This window comes from Leopardus geoffroyi, chromosome B1 (genome assembly GCF_018350155.1).
Source record: "Leopardus geoffroyi isolate Oge1 chromosome B1, O.geoffroyi_Oge1_pat1.0, whole genome shotgun sequence".
Classification (NCBI taxonomy): domain Eukaryota; kingdom Metazoa; phylum Chordata; class Mammalia; order Carnivora; family Felidae; genus Leopardus; species Leopardus geoffroyi.
In genome coordinates, this window is record NC_059327.1 from 156493818 (window position 1) to 156517566 (window position 23749).

Below are 23749 nucleotides of genomic sequence, written 5' to 3' on the forward strand. Positions count from 1 at the left end.
CATCACAGAGCTAGAGGTGGGGCTCGAACCTAGGAAATCCAAGATCATGACCTACACCAAGGTAGAACACTTAACTGATTGAGCCAGTCACGTCCCCAATTGTCTCTACTTCTAATTTGTTTTTCATTTCAATGTGATCATTCACATCCATATTTATTCCTTATTTATCTATTTTTTATGAACTTCTCCCAACATCTTGTGACTTCCAGGACCTTGTGCTACTCCTTTCCTTCTCAGTTCTAATGGCCTGTGTCCTTCTGTAGGACATACTACATTTCCATGAATTTTAGACCACAGTCATCAATATCTAGGTACAAAGTGCTGTGAATGAAAATAAACCTTACTTTCTTCAGGTCTAAGCACAAGTGCTTATGAGAATATTTTTTATGTTATAGTGTAGCTTCATGAAACACTTTGATGTAAACTATTTCTCAATTGGTTTTTAAGGTTCTATGTAATAATGGTATTATATTATGCCCATTTTTTTCTTTTTTTCTTTTTAATTATTTATTTATTTTTTTTATTTTTTTTTTCCAATATATGAAATTTATTGTCAAATTGGTTTCCATACAACACCCAGTGCTCATCCCAAAAGGTGCCCTCCTTAATACCCATCACCCACCCTCCCCGCCCTCCCACCCCCCATCAACCCTCAGTTTGTTCTGTTTTTAAGAGTCTCTTATGCTTTGGCTCTCTCCCACTCTAACCTCTTTTTTTTTTTTCCTTCCCCTCCCCCATGGGTTTCTGTTAAGTTTCTCAGGATCCACATAAGAGTGAAACCATATGGTTTCACCATAAAACCATATGGTCTTTCTCTGTATGGCTTATTTCACGTAGCATCACACTCTCCAGTTCCATCCACGTTGCTACAAAGGGCCATATTTCATTTTTTCTCATTGCCCTATAGCACTCCATTGTGTATATAAACCACAATTTCTTTATCCATTCATCAGTTGATGGACATTTAGGCTCTTTCCATAATTTGGCTATTGTTGAGAGTGCTGCTATAAACATTGGGGCACAAGTGCCCCTATGCATCAGTACTCCTGTATCCCTTGGATAAATTCCTAGCAGTGCTATTGCTGGGTCATAGGGTAGGTCTATTTTTAATTTTTTGAGGAACCTCCACACTGTTTTCCAGAGTGGCTACACCAATTTGCATTCCCACCAACAGTGCAAGAGGGTTCCCGTTTCTCCACATCCTCTCCAGCATCCATAGTCTCCTGATTTGTTCATTTTGGCCACTCTGACTGGTGTGAGGTGATATCTGAGTGTGCTTTTGATTTGTATTTCCCTGATGAGGAGCGACGTTGAGCACCTTTTCATGTGCCTGTTGGCCATCCAGATGTCTTCTTTAGAGAAGTGTCTGTTCATGTTTTCTGCCCATTTCTTCACTGGGTTATTTGTTTCTTCGGTGTGGAATTTGGTGAGCTCTTTATAGATTTTGGATACTAGCCCTTTGTCCGATATGTCGTTAGCAAATATCTTTTCCCATTCCGTTGGTTGCCTTTTAGGTGTGTTGGTTGTTTACTTTGCTGTGCAGAAGCTTTTTATCTTCATGAGGTCCCAGTAGTTCATTTTTGCTTTTAATTCCCTTGCCTTTGGGGATGTGTCAAGTAAGAAATTGCTACGACTGAGGTCAGAGAGGTCTTTTCCTGGTTTCTCCTCTAGGGTTTTGTTGGTTTCCTGTCTCCCATTCAGGTCCTTTATCCATTTTGAGTTTATTTTTGTGAATGGTGTGAGAAAGTGGTCTAGTTTCAATATTCTGCATGTTGCTGTCCAGCTCTCCCAGCACCATTTGTTAAAGAGACTGTCTTTTTTCCATGGGATGTTCTTTCCTGCTTTGTCAAAGATGAGTTGGCCATAAGTTTGTGGGTCTAGTTCTGGGGTTTCTATTCTATTCCATTGGTCTATGTGTCTGTTTTTGTGCCAATACCATGCTGTCTTGAGGATGACAGCTTGGTAGTAGAGGCTAAAGTCTGGGATTGTGATGCCTCCTGCTTTGGTCTTCTTCTTCAAAATTCCTTTGGCTATTCGGGGCCTTTTGTGGTTCCATATGAATTTTAGGATTGCTTGTTCTAGTTTCGAGAAGAATGCTGGTGCAATTTCGATTGGGATTGCATTGAATGTGTAGATAGCTTTGGGTAATATTGACATTTTGACAATATTTATTCTTCCAATCCATGAGCACGAAATGTTTTTCCATTTCTTTATATCTTCTTCAATTTCCTTCATAAGCTTTCTATAGTTTTCAGCATACAGATCTTTTATACCTTTGGTTAGATTTATTCCTAGATATTTTATGCTTCTTGGTGCAATTGTGAATGGGATCAATTTCTTTATTTGTCTTTCTGTTGCTTCATTGTTAGTGTATAAGAATGCAACTGATTTCTGTACATTGATTTTGTATCCTGAGGCTTTGCTGAATTTATGTATCAGTTCTAGGAGACTTTTGGTGGAGTCTATCGGATTTTCCATGCATATCATCCTATCATCTGCAAAAAGTGAAAGCTTGACTTCATCTTTGCCAATTTTGATGCCTTTGATTTCCTTTTGTTTTCTGATTGCTGATGCTAGAACTTCCAGCACTATGTTAAACAACAGCAGTGAGAGTGGACATCCCTGTCGTGTTCCTAATTTCAGAGGAAAAGCTCTCAGTTTTTCCTCATTGAGGATGATGTTAGCTGTGGGCCTTTCATAAATGGCTTTTATGATCTTTAAGTATGTTCCTTCTATCCCAACTTTCACGAGGGTTTTTATTAAGAAAGTGTGCTGAATTTTGTCAAATGCATTTTCTGCATCGATTAACAGGATCATATGGTTCTTATCTTTTCTTTTATTAATGTGATGTATCATGTTGATTGATTTGCGAATGTTGAACCAGCCCTGCATCCCAGGAATGAATCCCACTTGATCGTGGTGAATAATTCTTTTTATATGCTTTTGAATTCAATTTCCTAGTATCTTATTAAGAATTTTTGCATCCATATTCATCAGGGATATTGGACTATAGTTCTCTTTTTTTAATGGGTCTGTGTCTGGCTTAGGAATCAAAGTAATACTGGCTTCATAGAATGAGTCTGGAAGTTTTCCTTCCCTTTCTATTCTTTGGAATAGCTTGAGGAAGATAGGTATTATTTCTGCTTTAATGTCTGGTAGAACTCCCCTGGGAAGCCATCTGGTCCTGGACTCTTATTTGTTGGGAGATTTTTGATAACTGATTCAATTTCTTCACTGGTTATGGGTCTGTTCAAGCTTTCTATTTCCTCCTGATTGAGTTTTGGAAGCATGTGGGTGTTTAGGAATTTGTCCATTTCTTCCAGGTTGTCCAGTTTGTTGGCATATAATTTTTCATAGTATTCCCTGATAATTGCTTGTATCTCTGAGGGATTGGTTGTAATAATTCCATTTTCATTCATGATTTTATGTATTTGGCTCATGTCCCTTTTGTTTTTGAGAAGCCTGGATAGAGGTGTATCAATTTTGTTTATTTTTTTCAAAAAAACAACTCTTGGTTTTTTTGATCTGCTCTACAGCTTTTTTAGATTCTATATTGTTTATTTCTGCTCTCATCTTTATTATTTCTCTTCTTCTGCTGGGTTTAGGCTGTCTTTGCTGTTCTGCTTCTATTTCTTTTAGGTGTGTTGTTAGATTTTGTATTTGGGATTTTTCTTGTTTCTTGAGATAGGCCTGGAGGGCAATGTATTTTCCTCTCAGGACTGCCTTCACTGCATCCCAAAGCGTATGGATTGCTGTATTTTCATTTTCATTTGTTTCCATATATTTTTTAATTTCTTCTCTAATTGCCTGGTTGACCCACTTGTTCTTTAGTAAGGTGTTCTTTAACCTCCATGCTTTTGGAGGTTTTCCAGACTTTTTCCTGTGGTTGATTTCAAGCTTTATAGCATTGTGGTCTGAAAGTATGCATGGTATGATTTCAATTCTTGTATACTTATGAAGGGCTGTTTTGTGACCCAGGATGTGATCTATCTTGGAGAATGTTCCATGTGCACTCGAGAAGAAAGTATATTCTGTTGCTTTGGGATGCAGAGTTCTAAATATATCTGTCAAGTCCATCTGATCCAATGTATCCTTCAGGGCCCTTGTTTCTTTATTGACCATGTGTCTAGATGATCTATCCATTTCTGTAAATGGAGTGTTATATTCCCCTGCAATTACCATATTCTTATCAATAAGGTTGCTTATGTTTGTGAGTAATTGTTTTTTATATTTGGGGGCTCTGGTATTCGGCGCATAGACATTTATAATTGTTAGCTCTTCCTGATGGATAGACCCTGTGATTATTATATAATGCCCTTCTTCATCTATTGTTACAGCCTTTAATTTAAAGTCTAGTTTGTCTGATAATTATGGCTACTCCAACTTTCTTTTGACTTCCAGTGGCATGTTAAATAGTTCTCCATCCCCTCACTCTCAATGTGAAGGTGTCTTCATGTCTAAAATGAGTCTCTTTTAGACAGCAAATTGATGGGTCTTGTTTTTTTATCCATTCTGATACCCTATGTCTTTTGGTTGTAGCATTTAGTCCATTTATATTCAGTGTTGTTATAGAAAGATACGGGTTTAGAGTCATTGTGATGTCTGTATATTTTATGCTTGTAGCGATGTCTCTGGTATTTTGTCCCACAGGAACCCCTTAGGATCTCTTGTAGGGCTGGTTTAGTGGTGATGAATTCCTTCAGTTTTTCTTTTTGTGGGAAGACCTTTATCTCTCCTTCTAGTCTAAATGACAGACTTGCTGGATAAAGGATTCTGGGCTGCATATTTTTTTTCTGTTCAACACATTGAAGATCTCGTGCCATTCCTTTCTGGCCTGCCAAGTTTCACTAGAGAGATCGGTCACGAGTCTTATAGGTCTCCCTTTATATGTTAGTGCATGTTTATCCCTCACTGCTTTCAGAATTTTCTCTTTATTATTGTATTTTGCCAGTTTCACTATGATATGTCGTTCAGAAGATCGATTTAAGTTATGTCTGAAGGGAGTTCTCTGTGCCTCTTGGATTTCAATGCCTTTTTCCTTCCTCAGATCTGGGAAGTTCTCAGCTATTATTTCTTCAAGTACACCTTCAGCACCTTTCCCTCTCTCTTCCTCCTCTGGAATACCAGTTATTCATAGATTATTTCTATTTAGTGCATCACTTAGTTCTCTAATTTTCCCCTCATACTCCTGGATTTTTTTTAATCTCTCTTTTTCTCAGCTTCTTCTTTTTCCATAATTTTCTTCTAGTTCACCTATTCTCTCCTCTGCTCTTCAATCTGAGCCGTGGTCGTTTCCAGTTTATTTGCATCTCGTTTATCACATTTTTAGGTCCCCCTGCCTTTCCTTAGTCCCTTGATCTGTAGCAAGAGATTCTCATCTGTCCTTTATACTGTTTTCAAGCCCAGCGATTAATTTTATGACTAGTATTCTAAATTCACTTTCTGTTATATTGTTTAAATCGTTTTTGATCAATTCGTTTGCTGTTGTTATTTCCTGGAGATTCTTTTGAGGGGAATTCTTCCATTTCGTCATTTTGGATAGTTCCTGGAGTGGTGTGAAACTCCAGGGCACTTCCCCTGGAGTTGGTGGGTGGGGCCGCAGTCAGACCTGATGTCTGCTCCCAGCCCACCCCTGGGACCACAGTCAGAGTTGTGTGTGCTGGCTCTTTCCCTCTCCTAGGGGCGGGATTCACTGTGAGGTGGCATGGTCTGTCTGGGCTACTTGCACACTGCCAGGCTTGTGGTGCTGGGGATCTGGTCTATTAGCTGGGGTGGATAGACAAGTTTCACGGCAGGAGGGGTAGGGTCAGCTCGCTTCTCCTTAGGTGATCCACTTCAGGAGGGGCCCTGCAGCAGCGGGAGGGAGTTAGACCTGCTGCTGGAGGGATGGATCCGCAGAAGCACAGCTTTGGGTGTTTGCATGGTGCAAGCAAGTTCCCTGGCAGGAACTGGTTCCCTTTGGGATTTTGGCTGGGGGATTGGCGAGGGAGATGGTGCTGGCGAGTGCCTTTGTTCCCCACCAAGCTGAGCTCTGTCGTTGTCTGGGGCTCAAAAACTCTCCCTCCAGTTGTCCTCCAGCCATCCCACTCTCTGAGCAGAGCTGTTAGCTTATAACTTTCCAGATGTTAAGTCCTGCTTGCTGTCCAAACACACTCTGTCTGGCCACTCTGCTTTTGCAAGCCAGACTCGGGGTCTCCACTTGGCCGGCGGGCCGCCCCTCCACCCTGGCTCCCTCCCACCAGTCCATGTAGCATGCACAGCCTTGCCACCCTTCCTACCCTCTTCCGTGGGCCTCTCGTCTGTGCTTGGCTCTGGAGACTCTGTTCTCACGCCCATAATTTTAGAGAAGAAAGTGGATACCTAGAGAATTTGTATCACTTGACCAAAGTCACTGAGCTGATATCCAATAAATGGGATAACTAACTAACTCTACTAACTCTAAGCCAAAGCTTTTTTAAATATTGCATCAGGGCAATATTGTAATCAGAAATTATTCTTGCAATATTCTTAGTATCAATACTTATGGATATTATCTCTGAATTTCCCTAAATCTACAATCTAGGCATGTACTTTTCAGGATGTGCTTCCATGTATAAAACTTTATGATCCTAGGCAGAGGTTGAGGGAGAAATTTTATTCCATGGAAGTCAAAAGATATTTATTAAGTGACTTCTCTCTTTGGTGTTGTGAGGGATTTAAGATAACTAAAATACTAAAAGCATACATAGAGTTAGAAAAGAGGAGAGAACTGGGACAGCATCCATAAATGTGACATTTTACCTGCTAAATATGTGATCAGTGATTAAATGAGTGGAAAAGATAAGAAGTACTTTAGAAACAATTATAGATATAATTTACTGAACACTTGTTATGTCTATATTTAGGACACTGTATGCAAACACACCTATACACAGTTATATACATTAAGTTAAACCAGTCTTCACAAAATGAGGTGAATTTGACGTATTATCCAATGCCTGAGGAATTTGAATATTAAAAAAAATCAAGAAATGTGTCCAAAGTCACAATATAGTAAGAGATAAACATTTAGATCCTACTCTATCTGCTACCAAAGGCAACCATGTTTTAATGCCTCAATAATGGGGGACACTACCATTAAACAGCAAGTTTAGGAAAACTTTCCTGAAGTGGGTCAAATGTGTGTTGGGCTTTCAGCATTAGTAAGATTTGGATATGTGAGGAGATAGGAGAGACATTATTAAGATTTGGAACAGTAACAAGCACAATGCACTTAAAGGAATGGAAATCTTTATAAGAAATTTAAAGTGCAGTGAGAATATCAGTTTGGTTGGAATTATGGTGACACGTTGGGTACTAAAGCAGTTACCAACAGAAAGGCAAGCACATTGTTCAGTGCTTATAATATTTAGATTTCTAGGTGGGAAACCAAGAAGAGTAATGTAAGTAGCCATTGAAAATTACTAATAACAATAACTTTAAAGGTATTTATAATTTTAAATGTTTATTTATTTATTTATTTTTTCAACGTTTATTTATTTTTGGGACAGAGAGAGACAGAGCATGAACGGGGGAGGGGCAGAGAGAGAGGGAGACACAGAATCGGAAACAGGCTCCAGGCTCTGAGCCATCAGCCCAGAGCCTGACGCGGGGCTCGAACTCACGGACCGCGAGATCGTGACCTGGCTGAAGTCGGACGCTTAACCGACTGCGCCACCCAGGCGCCCCAAATGTTTATTTATTTTGATAGAAATTTGATAGAAAGCAAGCAGGGGATGGGAAAAGAGAGAGTGAGAGTGAGAGAGACTTCCAAGCAGGCTTCACACTGTCAGGGCAGAGCCCAAACCTGGGTTCTATCTCATGAACAGTGAGATCATGACCTGAGCCAAAATCAAAAGTCTGATGCTTGATGACTGAGCCACCAGGTGCCCCTATTTATGATATTTGAATTGTTTATAGCAATTTTAGGTTCACAGAAAAATTGAGAGGAAGATACAGAGATTTTGCAGATACCTCCTGCCTCCATCCAACATCCCTCCTGTATTTCCAACATCCCCCCACCAAAGTGGTACGTTTGTTACAAGTGATGAACCTACATTGATAAATCATAATCACACAAAGTCCATAGTGTATCTTGGTGTTTTACATTCTGTGGGTTTGAACAAATATATTGTGACACATATCTATCATTATAATAACATACAGCTATATTCACTACCTAAAAATCTTCTCTGCTCTGACTATTCATCCCTTCTCCCCACTTCACCACTGAGTAATTTTAATAAAGAGTATCTTGAAACATATTTTAGGAGATTAATCTTATGTTGATATTCTCTAGGAATGTGAGGTAACATATAATATGACCATTATTTTTCTTAGCTATAATTTGGAATAATTTATTCATGCAGTGAATATAAAAGAAGGGTGCTACGAAAAAATTAGAAGAAATCAAACCTCAAGATGCCTAGGTGGCTTAGTCAGTTGAGCATCCTATTTGTTTCAGGTCATGATCTCATGTTTTGTGAGATTGAGTCCCGTATCTGGCTCACTGCTGTCAACACAGAGCCCACTTTAGATCCTCTGTGTCCCTCACTCTCTGCCCATGTCCTACTTGTACTCTCTTTTTCAAAAATAAAATAAAATTAAAAAAAAAAAAGAAGTCAAACCTCAGTCTTTGAAAAGAGAGAATGGGGCATGAAAAAAATACTAGTTTTCAGTGTAGGAAAAAATGTGATCCAATTCATTCTACTTTTCTAAGTACCAATGAAGACTGAGGCATTGTGTCAAGTATTAGTTTAATCCTGTCCCAACAGATAGATAAAAGAATTGAGAGAAAAAGGACATTTTAGACAGATATGAGTTTGGTGTTATGATATAAAGAAGTATTAGGAATCATTTAATTTCAATGTTTGTCTGAAATTGGAGATAGAGGTCAATATTTGAAAATTTGAAAATAGTCTTATTGGGGCACCAGGGTGGCTCAGTCAGTTAAGTGTCTGACTTCAGGTCAGGTCATGATCTCATGTTCTGTGAGTTCAAGCCCCATGTCAGGCTTTGTGCTGACAGCTCAGAGCCTGGAGCTGCTTTGGATTCTATATCTACCTCTCTCTCTGCCCATCCCCCACTTATACTTTGTCTTTCTCTCTCTCTCTCTCAAAAATGAATATTAAAAAAAATTAAAAAAAAAAAGAAAATAGTCTTATTAAGGGTCAGAGTATAGAATTTAAAGAAGTGATGTCAATACTTTTCACCTTGAAGAATATATTCTTAAAGAGAAGAAAAAGGAACCAGTGAGAAAGATAAAGACCAATGAATAAAACAAAACCATGAGTGTTGCATTTTCATAGAGGAAAGAGACTTTATAAATTATGGAAAATATCACACTAAAAATTCATTTAAGAACTTGGTAAATCAAAGCCTCATATATGTTATATATATATATATATATATATATATATATATATATATATATATTTATTTATATATTTATATATATTTTTTTTATTTTGTCTTTTGGCTTAAAGAAATTTTGTTGTGGTTTTTGTTTGCCTTTCAAGTACATATTTTCCCTCTATAAACTATAGCCTTCAAAGGAAATTTCAGATTCCTGTTTAAGATTTCTTTCAAGAGTTTTTCTATAGTGCTCTTACAAAACAAACAAACAAAAAAGAATACTTTGCTGTTTAAGCAAGGAAAAATTGAAACAGCAAAGGAATAGATCTTTTACAAAAAATTAAATTGTCTAAAACAGTGTGTTATGAAAATAATATCTTCTTTTTCTTTATACAAGGGATTGTTAAAAAATGTATGCAACTTCTAATCTCTCAGCACTGAAACCATAAAAAACTTTGATACCATGGATGAATTGCACAGCTCTCATTAATTATAGTAATCCATGTTAGATAGCAGAACCAACTTTCTTAAAACATTTAAAACACTATTGCCTAAAAGAAGTCTTATTGTTTTGAGTCTTCTTAATTTTCATGTATAATCACTTACATCATGCTAAGAATATATCCAAAGTTTACAAAGTAGATAATAATCACAAAATTGATTTGGGACACACCTTCTCTTAAGAAGTTTATAGATGATGGTTCTAAAATATGAGTACATTTTCATAGGATGACAGATGTAAAATTGAATTCTGTGATGTCAAGTCCATCAAAACATTTCTAAGGCCAGACTGTCTTCTTGGAAATTGGTATGCACATTTCACATTGCTTTACATACTTTAATTGTATTTGACTTAATTTCCTTAAAAATTGTCAAGAATGCTGCCCTATTCTTGACAATATAACTCATAGAAAGGTCCTATTCCATTGATGAGTAGCTGCCTAGAAAATTTTGACAATTCTAGGTTACATATACTTTTTTGAAATTTCATGTTACATTCAGTAATGTTTTTTATCCTCTGTTTTAACAGCCTCCTTTCAGAACAGTTTAAAAATATAAGAAGACAAACCAAATATATACCTCCTACGGTTCAGGTACCACAATAATGGCAAAGTTGCAGAAGCATGGGAGATGCTGAATCACCAGGCAGTCCAAAATTGGTATTTTATTGGCTTAAAATTAAGGCAGTTCAGTGTAACAACTTGGTATAATACATAGAACACAGAGAGTTTTTAGTAGGACTCTGTCTTTAGTTAGTAAAACGACATCTCTTTCTTAAATCGCATGATTACTGTGTGAATTAAATATGCAATTAAATATCAAGATCAGATGACTAGTATGTGTGTTTAAATCATAAAATTATTTGCAAATAATAGCACAGATATATGGACTATATTTAGAGATAGTAATGCTAAAAGTGGGGGAGGTTGAGGACTTAAAACACACTGAAAGGTTACTTTGGATAACCAACTCCTACAAATTCATGGGTGATTAAAATTGAGAAACTCAAGTGACCACAGAGAAACATTTTTGTAATTCTGGAAATGATAGTGGGTGAATCAAAGGTTGTTGTGTATCTGACGGTTTTCTATAGAAAAATCTAGACACACAAAAAGAAATACCATGGGATATCTGGGGAATATGGTGGAGTAGAAGTTTTCTAAGCTAACCTCATCCCATGGATACAACTAGACAGTTCAAATAACCCTGAAAATAACCCAAACACTGGCAGAACAGATTGTCCATAGCCAAATGTAGAGAAGAAGCCACATCAAAAAGGGTAGGAAGGATAAAGACATGGTCGGGAACTAAATGACCCACAGGACTATCCCAGTAGCTAGGGATGTTTTCAGCACAAAAAGAGAAAAGAAAGAGTCCTTCACACCAGGCACCCCAGGCACAGGGAACCCCACAGGAATATGGATACCCATAACATTTAACTTTGAAAATCAGAGGGGCGTTATTTTGCAAGTTTTTACAAGCAGCAGTCTTAACACCTGGAACGTTAAAAAGCAGCAGACTTGGCTCTAGGAGAGCTGGGAGAAAACGGAGAAAACTGAGTCTGCACCCTTAAAGAGACAACACAACAATCAGCCCCAAAGAGATACAACATAGAAAGTTGGGAAAACATCTGGGGGTATTTGGGAAGACACATTGTTTAGTAATCTCAAAGCATATGCTGGTGGGGCAGAGATCATTGGGAGACTTATCCAGGAACAAAGAAACTGGCAGACCCCATTTCCCTTCTCTGCCTGACAGCCTTGACATACAGACATCTGCAGCAACCAAGACAGCACACATTCTCCACATAGCTGACTAACAGCATCCCATTCCCAAGCTTCTGTGGATCTGTCCCCTCCAACCCATATGGCTTTAGCAGGAGTTTTGACTGGGTGCAAGTTCCCTCCTGTAGTCGGCCAGTGTGGAACTTGCTGTCACTGCATAACTGTAGACCCACTCTCTCCAACCCTGCCACAGGAGTGTTCTAAAGTGACTATAGGTCTTCTCCCACAGCAGATCTGCTCTAATCTTGCTAACACTGCACTCCATCTCTGCACTTTCTTGCAGACCTGCCCCTTCCAGTACACCCTTGGCCAGAGTACATCCAAAGCAGTGACACAAGCCTGGCATTGGACAAAAATCCCAGATAGGGGTCAGCACCACCACGAGCTGCTTCCTGCCCCAGGGAGAGGGGAAGATAATCATGAACACCAGTCTCACTTCAGCCCAGAAGTGGGCTGGAGGAAGACAGCTGGTCTGACTGCAGGCCCCACCCACCAAAGAAAACTTCTCAGAGCACAACACAGATAAAGCATCCTACAGTTTGGTGCTACTGAAGTTCTGGCAAATGCCCAGTCTCTCTCAACACAAATCCAAGGAAGCCCCAGATTGGCCCACTAACAACACAGGGAACAAACCCTGCACACAATATGTAAAGAAAGCCATTTTAGGTTAATGGACTGAAGGCAAACACAACTCAGATATAACAGTAGGGCACATGCAACACACAAGAGATACCCCTGAAGTGCCAGGTTCTGGTGAACAGGAGAAATCATACTGCAGGGCACTACAGGTCCTATTTTGCATAAGGCCACTACTTTCAAGAGCAGGAGATATAGGTTATTTTCCTAACAATAGAAACAGACAGAGTTAGACAAAATGAGGATACAGAAAAACATGTCCTAAATGAAAGAACAGGACAAAATCAAGACAAGAGAGCTAGTATATAGCTATGTAATATGCCTGACATAGAAAGTAATGGTAATAAAGATACTCCCTGGAGTTGGGAAAAGAGTGCACAACATCAGTGAGGCCCTTAACAAAGATAGGAAACATAAAAAAGGAACCAGAGATGAAGAAATCGATAACAGAAATAAAAAATACACTAGATCAAATATACAATAGACTAAAGGAAGCAAAAGAACATATCAGTGACCTGAGGGACAGAATAATAGAAAGCAACCAAGCTGGAGAGGAAAGAGAGAAACAAAATAAAAATGATAATAGATGTAGGGAACAACATTGACATCATCAAGGGTAATAACATTCCCATTGTAGGGATGTGAGAAGAAGAGAGAAAAGGAGGTAAAAAAAAATGTACTTGAAAAAATAATAGTTACTCCCCAAATCTGGAAAAGAAAGTAGAAATTCAGATCCAGGACATACAGAGAGCCCCTAAAAAATCAACCCAAGGAAGTCCACACAAAACATATAGTAATTAAAATGCAAAAGGTAATGATAAAGATAATTTTGAAACCAGCAAGATAAAAGAAAAAAATATATATACAGAGGAAATTCCATAAAGCTATCAGATAATTTTCCAGCAGAAACTTTACAGGCCAGAGGGGAGTGGCAAATATATTCAAAGTGCTGAAAGAAAACAAACAAACAAACAAACCCAACTTGCAGCCAAGAATACTCTATCCAGCAAAGCTATCATTCAGAATAGGAGAGATAAAGAGTTTCCCAGACAAAGTTAAAGCAATCAATGACTACTAAACCATCCCTACAAGAAATGTTAAGGGGAATTTTTCGAGTGCAAAGAAAAGACCACAAGTAGGAGTAAGAAAAGTAGGACGCACAAAATCAGTAAAATAAATATATCTATAAAAATTAGGCAAAGGATTCACAAAATAAAAGGATGCAAAGGATAAAGAAGATCTGAGATGGATATAATAGATTATTCATCCTTAAAACATGAAATTTTGCCATTTATGACATGGATAGAGTTATAGAGTATTGTGCTAAGTGAAATAAGTCAGTCAGAGAAAGACAAATATCATATGATTTCACTTATATGTGGAGTTTAAGAAACAAAACAAATAAACTAAAAGAAAAAAAAGGGAGAGAAAGAAGCAAACCAAGAAACAGATCTTTAACTGTAGAGAAAGAACTGATGGTTACCAGAGGAGAGGAGAGTAAGGAGATGGGTCAAATAGGTTATGGGGATTAAGGAGTACACTTATTGTGAAGAGAACTGGGTATTGTATGGAAGGTTTGAATCACTATATCATACACCTGAAACTAATATTACACTGTATGTTAACTAAATGGAATTTAAATAACGACCTAAAAAACAAGGTAACAGTGGCTTTGAATGATACATTGGACCAGATGGATCTAACAATATATTCAGAAAATTCCAGCCTAAAACAGAAGAATACACATTATTTTTCAAGTGCACATGGAACATTCTCCAGAATAGAATACATATTAAGTCACAAAACAGGCCTCAACAAATTAAAAAAGACTGAAGTCATACCATGCATCTGTTCCAATCACAATGCAATGAAACTAGTGTGCTTATTTCAGCAGCATATATACTAAAATTGGAACAATACAGGAGATTAGCATGACCCCTACAAGAGTGATGACACAATGTGAAATTAGAAATCAACTACAAGAAAAAATCTGGAAAGAAAAATGTATATTTGGAGGTTAAATAACATGCTACTAAATAGTTAATGGGTCAATAAAGAAATCAAAGAGAAAATTAAAAAATATATGAAGAATAAAAATGAAAATACAATGGTCCAACATTTTTCAGATGCAGCAAAATTTGATCTGAGAGGGAAGATAACAGCAATGCAGGCCTACCTTAAGAAGCAAGAAAAAAATCTCAAATAAATATCCTAACGTTATGCCTAAAGGAGCTAGCAAAAGAAGAGCAAAGAACCCCCTAGACCAATAGAAGGAAGGAAATAATAAAGATTAGAGCAAAATTAAGTAAAATAGTAACTAAGCAAACAATAGAACAGATCAATGAAACCCGGAGCTGGTTCTTTGATAAGATCAAATGAGTTGATAAACCTTTAGCCAAATCCATAAAGAAAGAGAGAGAGGGAGTGAGAGGGAGTGAGAGAGAGAGAGACAGAGAGAGACCCAAATAACAATTTCAGAAAATAAAGAGGAGAGATAACAACTGATACCACGGAAATACAAAGAAATATAAGAGAATATTATGAAAAATTATTGTCAAAATAATTGGGCAACCCAGAAAAAAAAATGGATAAATTCCTAGAAACATATAAACTTTCAAATCTGAGTCAGAAATAGAACATTTGAACAGATTGATGATCAGTAATCAGTAATTGAATCAATTTAAGAAAAAGAAAAAAAAAAAAAAAACTCCCAAGAAACAGAAGTCCAGGAGGAGACAGCTTTACAGGTGAATTACACCAAACATTTAAAGAAGAGTTAATAATAATTCTTCTCAAACTTTTCAAAAAAATAGGAGAGGAAGGAAACTTCCAAATTCATTCTATGAGGTCAGCATTAACCTGTTACCAGAACAAGATAAAGACACTACACAAAGAAAGACGGGGGGGTGGGGGGAGAGAGGGAGAAAGAGAGTGAGAGAGAGAGAGAGAGAGAGAGAGAGAACTACAGGCCACTATCTCTGTTGAACACAGATGAAAAAATCCTCAACAAAATATTAGCAAACTGAATCCAACAGTACATTAAAAAAATCATTTACCACAATCAAGTGAGATTTATTCCTGGGATGCAAGGGTATATTCACAAATCAATCAATGTGATGTATAACATCAACAAGAGAAAGGATAAAAATAGTATGATCATTTCTATAGATGCAGAAAATGCATTTGACAATGTACAACATCTATACATGATAACAACTCTCAACAAAGTAGGTTTAGAGGGAACATACTTCAACATAATAAAGGCCAAATTTGAAAACCACAGATAACATTATCGGTGAAAAATTGAGAACCTTTCCCCTAAGGGCAGGAGCAGAACAAAGATGTCCATTCTCATCACGTTTATTCAATACACCACGGAAATTCCTAGCCACAGCAATCAGACAATAAAAAGAAATAAAAGGGCATCCAAATTGTTAAGGAAGAAATAAAACTTTCACTATTTTCAGAATCACATGATATTACACAAGTAAAACCCTAAAACTTCCATCAAAATACTACCAGAACTTATATATGAATTCAGCAAAGTTGTTGGGGCGCCTGGGTGGCTTAGTCGGTTAAGCGTCCGACTTCGGCTTGGGTCATGGTCTCATGGTCTCACGGTCCGTGAGTTCGAGCCCCACGTCGGGCTCTGTGCTGACAGCTCAGAGCCTGGAGCCTGCTTCGGATTCTGTGTCTCCCTCTCTCTCTGACCTTCCCCCATTCATGCTCTGTCTCTCTCTGTCTCAAAAATAAATAAACATTAAAAAAAAATTCAGCAAAGTTTCATAGCAAGAAATCAATACACAAAAATGGGTTGCCTTCTTATATATGAATAATGAAGTAGCAGAAAGAGAAATTAAGAAAAAAATCCCATTTACAATTTTCCAAAAAGGAATAAAATACCTAGAAATAAACTTAACTAAGAAGGGGAAAGACTTATACTCTGAAACTGTAACACACTAATCAAAGAAATTGAAGATGACACAAACAAATGGGAAGATATTCCATGCTCATGGATTAGAAGAACAAATATTGTTAAAATGTCCATACAACCTAAAGCAATCTGCATATATAATTCAATCCCTACCAAAATACCAACATCAATTTTCACAGAGCTGAAGAATCAATCCTAAAATTTGTATGTGACCCCAAAGGCTCTGAATGGCCAAAGCAATCTTGAAAAAAGAACAAAACTGGAAGTATTACAATCCCTGATTTCCAAATATGAAGCTGTAGTAATCAAAACAGTATGGTACTGGCACAAAAATAGATCAGTGTAACAGAAAAAAGAGGACCCAGAAATAAACCCAAAATTATATGGTCAATTAATCTTCAACAAAGGAGATGAGAACATGCAGTGGGAAAAATACAGTCTCTTCAAAAATGGTGTTAGGAAAACTGGACAGTTACATGCAAAAGAATAAAACTGGATCACTTGCTTTCACCATATGGAAAAATAAATTTAAAATGTATTAAGGGTCTAACTGTGAGACCTGAAACCACAAAATTCCTAGAAGAGAAGTAGGCTGTAAATTGGGACTACATCAAAATAAAAAAAGCTTCTTCACAGCAAAAGAAATGATTAATAAGACTAAAAGACAAACAACTGAATGGGAGAAGATATTTGCAAATTACATATTTGATAAAATGTTGGTGTTCGTAGTATATAAAGAACTTATACAACACCAAAAAAAATTCAACTGAAAAATGGGCAGAACACATGAAGAGACATTATTCCAAAGAAGACCTATAGATGGCCAAGACACATGAAAAGATGTTCAGTATCAGTCATCATCAGGCAAGAGCAAATCAAAACTACAATGAGATATCATCTCATATCGGTTAGAATGACTAAAATAAAAAACACAAGAAATAAGTGTTGGTTGAGGATGTGGAGAAAAAGGAACCCATATGTACTGTTGGTGGCAATGCAAACTGGTGCAGCCTCTGAGGAACACAGTATGGAGCTTCCTCAAAAAAATTAAAAATAGAATTATCATACAATCCAGAAATTCCACTACTGATTATCTACCCAAAAATATGAAAACACTAATTTGGAAAGATATATGCATCACTATGTTTATTGCAGAATTATTTACAAGAGGAAAATTATAGAAGCAGCCCAAGTGTCCATCAATAGATGAATAAAGATGTGATATATATACAATGAAATATTACTCAGCCATAAAAAAAGATGGAACCTTGCTATTTGCAATGACATGGATGGAACTAGAGAGCATTATGGTAATTGAAATAAGTCAGTCAGAGAAAGACAAATACCACATAATTTCACTGATATGTGGAATTTAAGAAACAAAACACATGAACAAAGGAAAAAAGAGACAACCCAAAAAACAGATTATTAAGGTAGAGAACAAACTGATGGTTACCAGAGTGGAGTTGGGTGAGGAGATGGGTGAAATAGGTGAAGGGGATTAAAAGTATACTTATCATGATGAACATTTAGTAATGTAGAGAATTGTAGAATTACTATATTATATACCTGAAATGAGTATTACACAGTATGGTAACTATAGTGAAAATAAAATTAAATAAACGACATACATACATACCACACCCCATAACATGCTGAATATGCTGAGAGAGCAGATCAATAGCAGAAAAGATATATGGAAGATGTCCTAATTGAATGTGGGAATCCTTTTCTATGGAAAATGATAGTCAGTTTAAGATAGGACACAAAGTGATCTATGTGAAGCAACAGGGTGGTACATTTACAAAGATCAGAAAGAAAAATGTCTATTGAGATAAAAAAGCTTAACACTATGTAACCCAAAGTGCTGTCTCTTTTGAGAATCCAAACTGAGACTACTGTTCTCACCATTTTCAGTGGTTTCATTAAATCTGATAAGTGTAGAACATCAGAAAATTTTGAGAAATACAACTTTGTTTATATTTTCAGCAGTTAGAAGTTCTGCAATGACTGATGTGAATTTTATTCACCTTCATATCCCAAGGTAAAGTGAAGTATGTGTTAGAATATCAGTGCTAATTAAATATTTGGCAATGAATGAAGTCCTATTGGGATTAGAGAATAAAGATGAACATGTAATCTTTAGAGTATGTGATAGGCATGTCACAAAACAGCGACCATGATACAAAAGAATCCAATACAGGATAATATGAGAAATGCCCTTGCAGAAGAGAAGAAATTTCAGTGATTCTTAACCTTATAGAATTACGAACCTTTTGAGAGACTGAGAAAAAATGACCATATATGCATGAATGAGTGTGTACCCACACATACACACATCCAGTGATATTTGCTTTCAACTTAGGGTAATTACATACCATCTAAAGCCCTTCCTTGATCTCATGAGTGTTTTGTTTTTCTTTTTAATATAGGATAATAATATTTATCCACTCTGTCCCAAAGAGTCATGTTTTACACCTGTGTCCCATGTTTTACACCTGTGTGTAACTATTAATAGTCCTCAATTTTTGATCAACAAAGAGAACCATGAACAAAATGGAAAGAACATCTATTGAATGGGAGAATATATTTACAAGTCATTTACCTGATAAGTGGTTAATGTCCAAAATATGTGTTACTCTCAACTGCAAAGAAAATTTCAATTAAAAATGGGCAAAGGAGTTGAATTTTTTCCAAAGACGACATACAGATGCCCAACCAGTACATGAAAAGATACTCAACATCACTAATCATCAGGGAAATGCAACAAAAATCAAGACCAAAATGAGTTATCACTTCACACCTGTTAGGATAGCTACCATCAAAAAGGCAAGAAATAAATAAAAGGTGAGAATAGGGAGAAAAAGGACCCCTCATGCAATGCTGTTGGGACTGCACATGGGTACAGCCATGATGGAAAACAGTAAGAGGTTCCACAAAATTTAAATATAGAATTAACATGTGATCCAACAATTCCACTTCTGAGTATCAGAAGGAAATAAAAACACTAACTTGAAAAGTTTTCTTCACTCCATGTTTATTGAAGCATTATTTATAATAGCCAAGATATGGAAACATCCTAAGTATCCATCAATACATTAAAGGATAAAGAAAATGGAATATTACTCAGCCATAAAAAGAAGGAATTTGCCATTTGTGACAATATGGATGAACCTTCAGGGCATATGCTGAGTGAAATGAGTAAGATAGATGAAGACAAATACCTTTTGATCTCACTTTTATATGGAATTGGAAAAATTGGAAAAACTGAAACAAAACAAAACCTAATCCAAGCTCATAGATAGAGAACAGAATGGGGTTGCCAGATGTCGGGGGTGAGAGGTAGGGAGTGGGCAAAATAGGTGAAAAGGATCAAAAGGTTCAAGTACATTTCCACTTACAAAATAATTAAGGGGATGTAATATATAGTATGGTGATTATAGTTAATAATAATGTATTGTATCTTTGAAAATTAAGAGTAGGTCTTAAAAGTTCTAATCACAAGAAGAAAATTGTAATTGTATGGTGTTGGCTTTTGACTAGACTTATTGTGCTCATTTTACAATACATATAAATGTTAAGTCATTATCTGTATGCTTGAATCTAATGTTATACGTCAGTGATGTCTCAAAAAAAAAAAAAACTAAAGAACTATCCCTCTAATCATAAACTATTATTTTCCCTCAAGAAAAAGCATAATTCTCTTGCCTAAAATTATACAAATAAAATTCTTCCATTTCACAGAAGTTCCAGGGAATAAGCTACTAGGTGCCACCTTGTACTACAGTTTTCAAGAACTTAGAAAGGGGAAATTTCCATCCTGATTGTTGCCTTTGCAGTATACTCAGCTGCCAAGACATGGTGAGGGGCATAGGTCTCAGCCACCTTTTGTGGTCATGGCTAATAAGCCTGAAATGCTGTCCTCCTTCACTACAGAACCCTGGACACCCACCAACCAACCAGCTTTCCTGGGTATACTTACTAGGTTCGGGCCTTTAGAAAAACAGGTTACTTCTTTATTCATTTTTGAAAAGTACTGGAGCGAAAGTTAACACCAAAGGCAAAACTAACAGAGTTCTGATACTACCAAAGCTAAGTGACTTGCCCACGTTCTCAGATCCCAGAAGGATTACATTCAGGATTTAATTACATTAACCTGGTTTAAAATACAAATTTTTCAGGAATGCTAAATTCATTGAGACCTGGCCAGTACAAGTCTTGTTTCTCTGTAACTTGCATACTTGGCTTCATATCCAGCTTATGTTCCTAGACAACAGCCTAGTCATACTGATCTCTAGGCCAGTGAATAGGCTGTTTCATGTGCTTCTAACATGCTGTCCAGCCTTCAACCCTTCATCTGGATGATTGCTGGCTGCTTTTTTGTCCTCAGCATAAAAAAAATGTAAAAAGTGTCGGCCTATTGGAAGGGAGATAGATTATATGTTCACTCTATTAATATATCTGAACGCATCAGCGTGCATAAACCTACACACGTATATATTTGTACACACACACTGAGTAGGCACAGTTCAGTCACTCAAGCATCAACTATGGAAACAGATGAGCAGAAGTTATAAATTCAGATGTCTGTTGCAAAGATTTAGCATGACGGATTGCTGGAGCTGGTAGGGCAAGTCCAAAATACATGAGGCAGGGTCAGGAAAGGCAGGCTGGAACCCCAATGGCCATGGCTGAAACTACTGTCCATAGATGCAATTTCTTTTTCATCAGAGACGCCTCAGCTCTTAAGGCATTTCAAATGTTTAAATCAGGCACATTCAGATTATCTGGGAAAAATCTCTTATATAAAGTCAACTAATATAGATTTTTTTTTTTAATTTTTTTTTTCAACGTTTATTTATTTTCGGGACAGAGAGAGACAGAGCATGAACGGGGGAGGGGCAGAGAGAGAGGGAAACACAGAATCGGAAACAGGCTCCAGGCTCTGAGCCATCAGCCCAGAGCCTGACGCGGGGCTCGAACTCACGGACAGCGAGATCATGACCTGGCTGAAGTCAGACGCTTAACGACTGCGCCACCAGGCGCCCCCAACTAATATAGATTTTAATCACACTTGTGATTAAATACCTTCACAACACCACCTACATTAATGTTTGATTGGCTAACCAGGGACTGTAGCCTAGCGAAATTCACATATTAAAAAACTATCACAAAACTATATATAGTATGTAAGTTTAGGAGTTGACATTATTTTATAGTTACTTAATGTCACATGTCTTTTCCTCAATATTGTTAGCATCTCATGCCCAGGATTGAGTTTTTGGATTCTTGGATTCTCAAATATTTTTATGTATTAATAAGTATTATCACAATAATATTGAATACTCATGAAAAACATTGAATTTGTGAATCATTGGTTTTATATAACTGAAGTAATTATCCAAACATATTTACTCATATATTTTTGTTTTAATTTTTAATATAAGCATAACCTATTTTTCAGCATCCTGAGGGAACTATTATAATGCTATTTTCTCTGAAATGTTTAATATACACATATATGTATATACATTCAAACATATATATTAAATATATATGTACCAGTCTATTAGGTTAAGCCATTAATCTATATTTTATTCTTGTCCTATTTCTCAGCCAATGGCAGCTAGTAAATAAACTGCTGTACCTGTTTTTGGTCAAAAATTTTCTTGTACCATATTACTGAGACTTAGCCAGTAAGTGCTAGATTCAGCTATCTTAAATTCAGTAAGATGTGAAGTCTCTGCTGTTTACTGTGGCTTCCTGTCAATATTTTCTAATTTAATACTTTTGCAACATAGTGCCTGGAAAAAAAAAGTGTTCTGGTGATAGTACAATAGCACTGTTTAGTGCATCGAAAAAGTGAAGTTCAAAAGATTCAAGGAGTATATAGCACACACAGAGTTCAAGTTGTATTGAAAATTAGGGGTTTATAGAATTCTCCATATGTGTTAGAGATTCAATAAATATCACTTCTCCTGGGAATATTACTCAATAATTATAGAAAATGTAGCTGGGAGAATGTATGGTCTAAGGCATGTCATTTCCTCTGTAGACTCAAAGAAATGAAGAGTGACCACCGATATATGAAGAAGGAACTTTGAGCTGATTTATTAAGAGTGCCTTTGGTACAGATGCCTTACCTCTCTTCTGATCCCAGGTAAAATATGATATGTAAGTACTGACACATTTTTAATGTGTGACCACTGTTCTCTATGCATTTAGGGCTAACTGTTGGGTGATTAGAGATGACTAACAGAGTATTTCATATTTTTATACAACATAAAAACTAAACTGTAATTCAAGGAGTAGTGACCTGAGAGATGAGTATATGATATCTGTCAATACCATAGGAAGGACAGCAGCAAAGGGACTGTCATCAGAATGTATTGCAATGTGCAAAGGAGAGCTACAAATAAGAAATAGAGTTGGGGTTGGATTTGATCTCAAAGGAATGTCACAGTTTGCCTAAACAAAGAGGAAGTGAAGTCTCTGTTTGGAGGGAGAAGCATTATGCAGGCATCAGGGTTCCTACCAGACCTTCAGACTCTGAATAGGGCAGCCTGGTTGTGGAAGATTTGGGTACAGAATAGTAGGGGGTGAGGTTGGAACAGTAGGCTGTGACCAAACGGTGGAGGAACATAAATGACAGGAAACAAAGTTGGAATTTATTCTTATAGGTAATGCTTCCTGAGAGAATCATCAGCATAGTGAGTGGTGACAAGAATAATTGAACATGAGAATTCGACAGAACACTTTAACTTAATAAATGTATCAGATGTATCACTTACCATAATGGACAGAATAAAATGATTTATTTTAGTGCTAGTAGTAACACATGAAGCCAGTGTTCTAATGAAAATGATTTGGTTTAATGAATTAACTTGTAAACCTACTGGACAAGATATATAATGCTATGTCAGGTATTAGGCTTTGCATGCTGCCACTTTTCAAAAAGTAAAATGTAATAATGGGACTTGTCATGACTCTCAAGTAATAAATGTCATTAAACTCAAGAGACAAGGAGATAGCTTTCCTTTCATTTACCCAGGGACCTAAAGTAACAGTTTCTGAGGAAAACCTAAAAGCCTATTAATAAATTTATATTTAAAAGAATGAATACTGTAGTTAATGCCTGATTCAGGTCTCCCCATCATTAAGGACAAGGAATTTGTCTTAGTGGTGATTGGTCTCTCAAAGATGTATAGGAAAACACCCTTCTCCTAATCACTGAATTAAAGAGAATTCACTAGCATTAGTTTAATCAGTACCCTGTAATCAAATCAGGCATGAAATCAAGTTTTGATTATATATTATTCTCCCTATTACGAACAAATTGCCAAATCACTGGAAACGCCCCTAAGTAAGGGGGAGGATAGCAAAGGATGGGTGAAGCAAACACTTTATTTAGCAAAACAGAGAAAAACAATTAAACTTCTGTGAAATTTACAAAGTTATTCGGCTTCTTTTTGGCAGGGGGGAGGAAAGGGAGCTTTTCTGAAAGAACTTAGATTACTTCATG

The 23749-nt window shown here is 36.8% G+C and overlaps 1 non-coding gene across 1 annotated transcript; it reads left to right on the plus strand.

Moving 5' to 3' along the window:
- The first annotated feature begins 14171 nt into the window (after positions 1–14171).
- Positions 14172–14277, plus strand: LOC123596610. Its single transcript, XR_006711770.1, has one exon. It is a non-coding gene; the product is annotated as a U6 spliceosomal RNA (small nuclear RNA).
- Positions 14278–23749: the final 9472 nt, after the last annotated feature.